Source organism: Physeter macrocephalus, chromosome 1 (assembly GCF_002837175.3).
Source record: "Physeter macrocephalus isolate SW-GA chromosome 1, ASM283717v5, whole genome shotgun sequence".
Taxonomy (NCBI): domain Eukaryota; kingdom Metazoa; phylum Chordata; class Mammalia; order Artiodactyla; family Physeteridae; genus Physeter; species Physeter macrocephalus.
The window spans coordinates 60034271-60042954 of NC_041214.2; the positions used below are offsets into that span (position 1 = coordinate 60034271).

The window sequence follows — 8684 nt, forward strand, 5'->3', positions numbered from 1 at the left end:
CAAGAAGATATAACAATTGTAAATATTTATGCACCCAACATAGGAGCACCTCAATACATAAGGCAAATGCGAACAGCCATAAAAGGGGAAATTGACAGTAACACAATAATACTAGGGGACTTTAACACCCCACTTTCACCAATGGACAGATCACCCAAAAGGAAAATAAATAAGGAAACACAAGCTTTAAATGACAAATTAAGAAAGATGGACTTAATTGATAATTATAGGACACTCCATCCAAAAACAACAGAATACACTTTCTTCTCAAGTGCTCATGGAACATTCTACAGCATAGATCATATCTTGTGTCGCAAATCAAGCCTTGGTAAATTTAAGAAAATTGAAATCACATCAAGTATCTTTTCCGACCAAAATACTATGAGACCAGATATGAGTTACTGGAAAAAAAAACTATAACAAATACAAACACATGGAGGCTAAACAATACACTACTAAATAACCAAGAGATCACTGAAAAAAATCAACGAGGAAATAAGAAAATACCTAGAAACAAATGACAATGAAAACATGATGACCCAAAACCTATGGGATGCAGCAAAAGCAGTTTGAAGAGGGAAGTTTAAAGCAATACAGTCCTACCTCAAGAAACAAAAAAAATCTTAAATAAACAACCTAACCTTACACCTAAAACAATTAGAGAAAGAAGAACAAATAAACCCCAAAGTTAGCAGAAGGAAAGAAATCATACAGATCAGATCAGAAATAAATGAAAAGGAAAGAAAGAAACAATAGCAAAGATCAATAAAACTAAAAGCTGGTTCTTTGAGAGGATAAACAAAATTGGTAAATCATTAGCCAGACTCATCAAGAAAAAAAGGGAGAAGACTCAAATCAACAGAATTAGAAATGAAAAAGGAGAAGTAACAACTGACAGTGTAGAAATACAAGAGATCATGAGGCGGGAGGTAGATGCCCCACCCTTACCCCCCAGGCCAAAGGAAAGCAATTAGAGATTCCTTCCCTGTGGACCAATACACCAAGATGAGAATAGCAGGACAGTTGAGAGAGGAGGCTGGATCCTGCCCAGACAGAAGACAAGAGACCATATTCCTCATTCTTGAAATCAAGGAGACCTCCCCGACTACACATGCTCTGCAGAAAGGCTCCATGGAGGTCAAAAAAAGAGGGGGCAATACCCCATAGTAAGTGATGTCAACCTACGCATAGGCCTCTTCGGTGGAATCCATTCTTGGCTGAGAGATGTGTGCGCACACATGGGAGGATCCTGAGATATACCAAATATGGACTCTGAACCAGGCAAATCAAAATGATTGGCCAAAGAAAACCTGGAAGAAATGCCCCCTATAAGTGATTCAAACTACCATGAGGGCGCAACTCTCTCTCTTAGACCGCCTGTGTGTCTATCCACAGGTACTGTATTCTTTTTCTCCTAATAAACACTTTACTTGTTTCACTACTTTCCATCTTTGTGGGAATTCTTATCTGCAAAGACGAAGGGCCAGGCCCTTGTCACTGACCACTGGTCTAGTGACTAGGTTTCAGTGCTCTCACCATCATGACCTGACCTCAGTCTCTGGCCAGGAACCAAAACGCTGCTTCAAGCCACTGCAGGCCAAGGCCACCGGAGATCAATCACACCAACCAGCTACAGTTGAAACAAAATACCCTGAAACCAAAAATGTGGTACAGGGAATAGCTGATGTTAGGTGTTGTGTAAGAGAGTTGTAGTTCTTGTTTAGTGTGAATGGTTCATGTAATAAAAACATTGTGTCTTCTAAATGGAGCACTCAAAGCCTATATGGGCAAATTATGTTAAATTGCAGATTATAATACAAGTATTTACTATTGCAGCACACCACTGGTTAGGTAAAGTTTACTGTACAGCCGAGTGAACATTGTCCAGCAACATTCAGCATTATAAAGCCAACCAAATGGAAAAGAGATTGTTATGAAGTTCATGACATCTTTTCATTGGTTATATATTCATAATTTGCATAAAATCAAAAGCAAGTTTAAACTTTGAAATGAAGGGAAAAAAGACAGTATTTTACTTTTTAGTATTAAGATTCTTTAAATAGGAACTGTATTATACCCATAGCCAATATAATGTCAGAGCTAGTGTTAAGCATGTAAATACAGGTTGATAAATATTGAGTATTATAAGTTTGCATGAATCTACAAGGTTTTAAGGCCAGCACTCTCAGTGTTACTCCTGTCTGTTGAGAGCCCCATCTTGTTGGGCATGTGATGCTACCAAGTTTATCCTCATTTCATGTAGCTTCCTTTCATTCAGTGAATACATTTTTAATGCAACTCTTTCCTAGACTGAAGTTTAATTTTTTAACTATTTGGACTTTGATAACTTCATCCATTACTTGCTGTTTTAACTGATGTCATTTAAGTTTTATTTTTTCTCATTTTCTGCTTTGTGGGCTAAAAACTTACTATTCTCCAAAATAATCATATCCTTTTTCAGAGTAGCAATCCCAGACATTTTCTGAAGAGCCATCTGCTGCATTTCAGTGATCATATCTTTGTAGATGACATCCTTGTTGTCATATATGATCCACTCGAATGAAGGTGCGTTTCTGCTTGCTGAATAGTAAATACACTAAGGTATGGGTGTCAAAGAAGAGCTTCTTCCTCCCAGAAGTGACAGCTCTCCTTTTGTGCTCTAGTACAGTGACTGCCAGAGGAATTAGCTGTCTTGGAGGAAGCAAGAGCTGCAGCTGCCGCCGCCACCACCAGGAAGCTGCATAGACAGCACCAGACAGGACAGGCACAATTTAGGCCACCACTTGCCTTTATTTTCTGGGGGCATTTGCTGGGTGTCCCTGCCTAGCTACAGGGTTCCCAGTCTTCAAGTCCTAATAGTCTTTTGGGGCTGGTAATACAGATCCAATTGATGACCTTTGATACATGGTGGTACTAAAAGCCTGATTGGACTGGATGTTTAGAGAACAGGAAGCAAACAAGCCTCTCATGGAGTTTGATTCTAAATTGAAACTGAGCATTTGCCCAGAAGATAAAAAGTCCCAGGGAGTTTTTTTGTTTTGTTTTGCAGTAAGGCATACTACAATGTACTTGTATAGGGGAATGATATAACTGAGGGGGAAATTAATTATTCAGTAGGGAAAGGAGATACTTTCAAGAGCAAAATCTCTAAGTACATCAGAGAGTTGGGATCCAGGTCAGGACTGGAATGTTGGACTTGGGAATGGGCAAAGCCAGTTTATGTATTGTAAAGGGGACTGGCAAGGTGGGGAATGTGGGTTCCAATGTTGTTTTATTTTTTACATCTTGAATCTTTGTTTTTTGTTGCTGGTACTCCTTAAGTGTCTGACAGTTCTTGGATTTGTGTTCAAATTATTAGGAGATGACTGTATTAATTGCAAAAGGTATTTTAAGTGTATTTCATTGGAAGGAAAGGCTGCCTGCTGGCTATCTAGGGATGTGGGCGGAATGTAGACTGGAGGTCTCACTGACTAGGGTGTTGACAGAGAAGAGCAAGCAGTCTGCCTCTCCACTATGCCTTTACAGTATGAAAGGGAGAGCGCACCACACTCATCTTCATTTTGGGCAAAATTTCCAGCATATTGTTCACTATCTTTGGATATGATATTCTCAGTTTCCGTTTTGGCCAAATCTACTACTTCTCCAAACAGAGGAAGGAGGGAGAAGAATTCTGACACACCTGATCTTCCATCAACGAATTCTTCTCAGGCCAATGTGATGTTAACACTGCTGTGTGATAAAACCTCTCCACTTTATTCTCAGAATTGAGACTTCGCCACAAAGCCTTTACCTTGAAAATTTTTTCTCTAATTGTCAACATTTAGCCTTATAAACCTGCTTTATCTTGTTGTAAACATAAAGAACAGTTATAGGTTTGAGTAGAGACTTACTTATAAGGTTGCTGACTCACCATTTTCTCTTTTAAAATTTTGCAATAGCTTTCCAGCCTTTCATTTTTTTTAACCCTTCCTCCTGAATGTATTTCAAAAGTGGTTGCTTTGATTTGTGTTTTGTTTCAGGACTCACTTCAAATTCAATGAGTCATTTGTTTTTTTTTTTTTTAGAACACGTTATAAGAAAGTTATTATTGATATTTGCCTAGACTATAAGGTATAATATAAAAATACTTTTAGTATTTTCATGAATTTTTGCAATTAAAACAAATGTGTTCTGGGTTTTTATTTTTTAAAATATATTCTGAAAAGCATAGTTGATTCTTCTTATATTTTCTCTTTTTATGTGTAGAAGAATTTCTAAGAAGATTTTTCCAAATGAAGCAATTCTTTTCCTACATTCCCAACAAATGCTAAATGGTAACTGTCCCTAGTGTCAGTAGAAGTTTTGCTTGTGTAAACTGACAAATCAGGTACCGTGGGTGGAATTTGACAGCTGTATAATGCCATACTGCAAATTTCTCGACAGCTGAGCACAGGAAGTAATTCCATTTGAAGATTTGAAAGTTCAGGAGAGATTTAGTTGAGTAGAAGGAAATTTCACGAATTGGAACATACATAGGATTTTGAAACTGTTTTTGTTTTTTCCTTTGAAAAGTATCAATGACCACAAATGGTTAAGACCTCAATTTTACATTGCTAAGCATATACTGTTCTGCTTCTTTGTATAATCTTCCAGTTTAGGGACTGAAATAATGCATGGTTTCAATAATAATTTTAAAACCTTTTATGGTCATAAATTGATTACCTAAGAAAATACTTTTTATCTTGTATATTAATGTAAAATTTAATATCTTGGTAAGAACACAAAGATAATAAATACATTTTGAGGTTAGAATTAAAGCTTCCATGAATGACCTTGTTTTCAAATGAACTCTTGCAAATGAAATACTCAATTCGTCCTCTGGTACTGCTGAAATCAATTATATTGTTCTTTTATTCATTTGTTAATTATTAAGTATAAGCTATCTGTCCAGCAATAGTTTAAAAACTAGTAGCCAACCATAATAGATAAGATTTCTGCTCTAGGATTTTAGTCTACTTCAGTCTGTTGAAATAAATTTTCAAAATAATGTGTAATAGGAGCTGTTACATAGGGACACTGTACAGGATTATTAAAAATCAGATAAACCCAGATTAAAATGGTAGCATTGCCACTTACACACATAATAAGTTTAGCTATTCAACAATACTATCTTTAAAATTAAAAAGAGAATGCTTTTTTGTGCTTAACAAATAATAAGTATTCAATAAATTTTATCTATTATTTTAGCATTAGCATCAGCTATAACTGTCCACAGTTATATGCTACGAGAGTGCAAAAAAGGTATCCCTATGATTATCTTGGAAAGCTTCAAAAATTCAGTTTTATTTTCCTAGACTTTAAAAGAGTAATAAAAATTTTCTAACCATTCAAGGGTATAGATTTTCCAAAAGTTGAAATAGCCCAAGAAAGGTCTTAGTGGTTTTTAAGGAATTATATGTGTGTGTACGACTGGATGAAAGGGTGTCCAGAAAAAAGATAGAAAAGTTAGCTTGGATTCAGATAAATGAAAAATTTATGTGACATAATCACTAATACAGGAAACTTAAGATCCCTTAATTGGAATAAGGAAGATCCTGAACTTCTACCTAGTACATTGGTCTTGAGAGACTACTGAAAATCTTGACCGACTCTGCAACTTTCCTAGATCTCTTAGCTTAAAAAGTATTATTTTAAAAAGAGATAGGGCTTAAACAGAACATCAATAAAAAGAATTATATATCTCATAGGAAAATAATAAAATTTTGATACTCAAATTTAAAAAACAGATACAAAATCATTCCTACATCTATATCTGCGTGAGATAAACAATAAAAAGGAGAAGTTTTAGGTAAGTGATCATTCCAAAGATTTGGAGGAAAGTGTTTCTCATCAATTTTTTGGGGGGGAAGAGTATTATATAAACCTAAGTTGATGAGGTTTGGAAAAGAAAAAGAAATGTTTGGTGGCCATTTGGTAGAAACAAATGGTGATCTTTCTTTGGCATATGATTAACTTCTGAAGAGTAATATTCAGCCTTGAGGTACAATGAGGCAGTTTTGAACTCTAACTTTTAGTACAGCTCGAGGCAGCTATTGGTGATGTGTCATTTCTCAGATGTAAGAGAACTTTTCTTATGCTTTAATTCATACTGAACTCTTCCAGACAAAATTAACCATGCCCCTCTAATGTTTCTGTGTTTCTTCAGAATTTCTGAGGTCTGTGTTAGCTCTCAAATGACCTTGTTTAATTTATGAGTGAATTGTGCAGAGTGGTTCACAGGCACAGAAATTTAATATTGTAATAATTGTATTAAAAGGATTTTTTATTATGTAATTTCAGCTAAAGGCATGGTTATCCACACACTCCAGAGCAAGTGTCATTTTCAGCTGCCCTAGGAATGGGCTGTCCTGGTTACATATCTTATGGCCAGAGGGATGCTAAGCCCTGCCATACCTTCCCAATCCACCAGGTACTTAACATTGACACTGAACAAAACTTGGCATTGCCCCAGAAATACACCAGGTGCCCCACAGACCCTTTTAACAATAAGAGATAGTGAAACCACTCAGTTTATAAAGGCAGAACAGCTATCAGAGTGAAAAAAAAATCATTACTTTCTTTCAGCTTAAATTTTTCTTGAAGAAAATATTTTTTTAAAAGAAACTTGTCTTTGTGCAGAGGGCCACAAACTTGGAACTTTCTACTACCAGCACTCCAATGTGAGCTTTCTTCAGCCCATAGTTTTCTGCTTCAGATGTTGTTCTGTTATGTCACAGGCTTGTGACATATACATCAGGGTTGTGTTCTTGTAAAATTCACAGGCTGTAGACTGTAGAGGACTACTGTAAATAAGCAGAGAATCATTTATGTCTCTAGAAAGGGCAGAGTATTGCTTTAGTAGATCAGTCAGTATTTTACCTGAACCAAGGTCACACCTAATTGTGAGAAAATTGTACCTATGGGATTTTGATCTGGGCCATAGCAATTAATGTATACATATATCATCTATTGATCTATTGATCTATATATGTATATTATATATATTTCATATATATCTCATGTTCTTTCACAATTTCAAGACACAAAGTACAGAAATGTATGGGGGTCACAATAATCTTTACCATACTAGCTATATAAAATACTTGTGATAGGATTTAAATGCTGCCAGATGGACTACAAGAAAGGACACCAGCCTTATCTTTCAGCTGTTTTAAAATTTGGCCTTTACAAATCTTACAACCCTTTCCTGAAACCTCTTGATACAAAGGTGACAACTACTATAGATGCTGATAGCCTCTGCGTATATATAGAAAATCTCCTTTAATAGGTTCTGTCCTCAGATGTTTATGAGAGATGTATCATGAAAACAATGAATTTGTTTTTATCAGCACAGTTCAGAAAAATAAGTTATTTATTAAGCAGAAGAATAACTTAAGGACATAGTTAATTATCTGGAACTTTTTACTTAAATACAAGGGGCATCTATTACACAGTCAGATAATTGAAGGGACTCGAGATTCCACAGGGTATACTCATGTAAGGTTTTAATAAAGAAAAAGAATGTGGTATAGCAAGAGAAATAAAGCAAAGACAAATATCAAAGAAGCCCTGTTGAGTTACCAGGGCCCATTCTGAACTACACAGGATGCATTCTGTCTTCCAACTATCAAGACAAATGCTTGATGCCTTGTTTTAAAGGCAATCACAGTCCTATACACAGGGAGGGGTCTCTTAGTCCCCTCTGGTCACATAGCTATCATCAGCCTTCATGACCATGCTTAATAGTAGTAACCAAGAGATCATAATGGAAACCATGTAAAAATTATGAATGTGCATATTTTCTATGCACAATGTTGACAAGCTGGTTCAGCCTGCCCTCTGATCTCTCAGACCTCAGTATAGGATTATATTAATCATTATTTAGTTTGTTTCAATCACATTTGACCAAGGTCAGCACCATGGCTTTAGGCATCCCCTGAGATAAACTCCAGGTTGCCACAGAGCAGCTGATATTAACCCTATACCTACAGGAAGGAAAACCAGTATGTGACATTTTCGTACAACAAAGGCAAAAACAAGATTTATAAAAGGAATAAAAGATTCAAAAGACAAAACCACAAGCAGTTTGGAAACAGTGAATTTTGAACATTTAGGAAGGTGGGAGATGATAAGTTATCACTTAGTGGAGGAGTCAGCCTGAGCATTTTATTCTTAATTAGGCTGACCAAGGGTACAGAAAAGAAATAATTTCAGTTGTTTACAAATTCTGCCTATAACACTGATGTACAGAGATGTTGCTGGAAATATACACCAGGTACTTTGCTAAAAGTTTTATCATGGGCTAGATTTATACCAATTTCCTTATCAGAAGTTCTTAATCAGATCTGGGGGAGAGAGAGAGAGATGGAGAGGAGAGGGTATATTTTACATCATGGGATGCAGTTTTAGACAGAGCCCAGAATGCTCAAACATGGCTCCGTTTTAGACACTGACTATACAGACATGATTTTGTAATCTAAATTACATCGTTGTTGTAATAACTATGATATATTTCAGAACATCAACCAAATTAGTATAAAAAGTTGTTACAAACTGCTAATTGAATTTATGAGGATTTTTGATTTAAAGAAATCTAGAGCTGCTATCATAAACTGTTTCCCCAGTCAACTACTATATCTTAATTTTATATCCAACATAGGTTATGA

The 8684-nt window shown here is 35.9% G+C and overlaps 1 pseudogene; it reads right to left on the reverse strand.

Annotated features, from left to right (window-relative positions):
• Positions 1-2071: 2071 nt before the first annotated feature.
• Positions 2072-8032, reverse strand: LOC112065022 (mitochondrial calcium uniporter regulator 1-like; annotated as a pseudogene).
• Between the last annotated feature and the right edge of the window lie 652 nt (positions 8033-8684).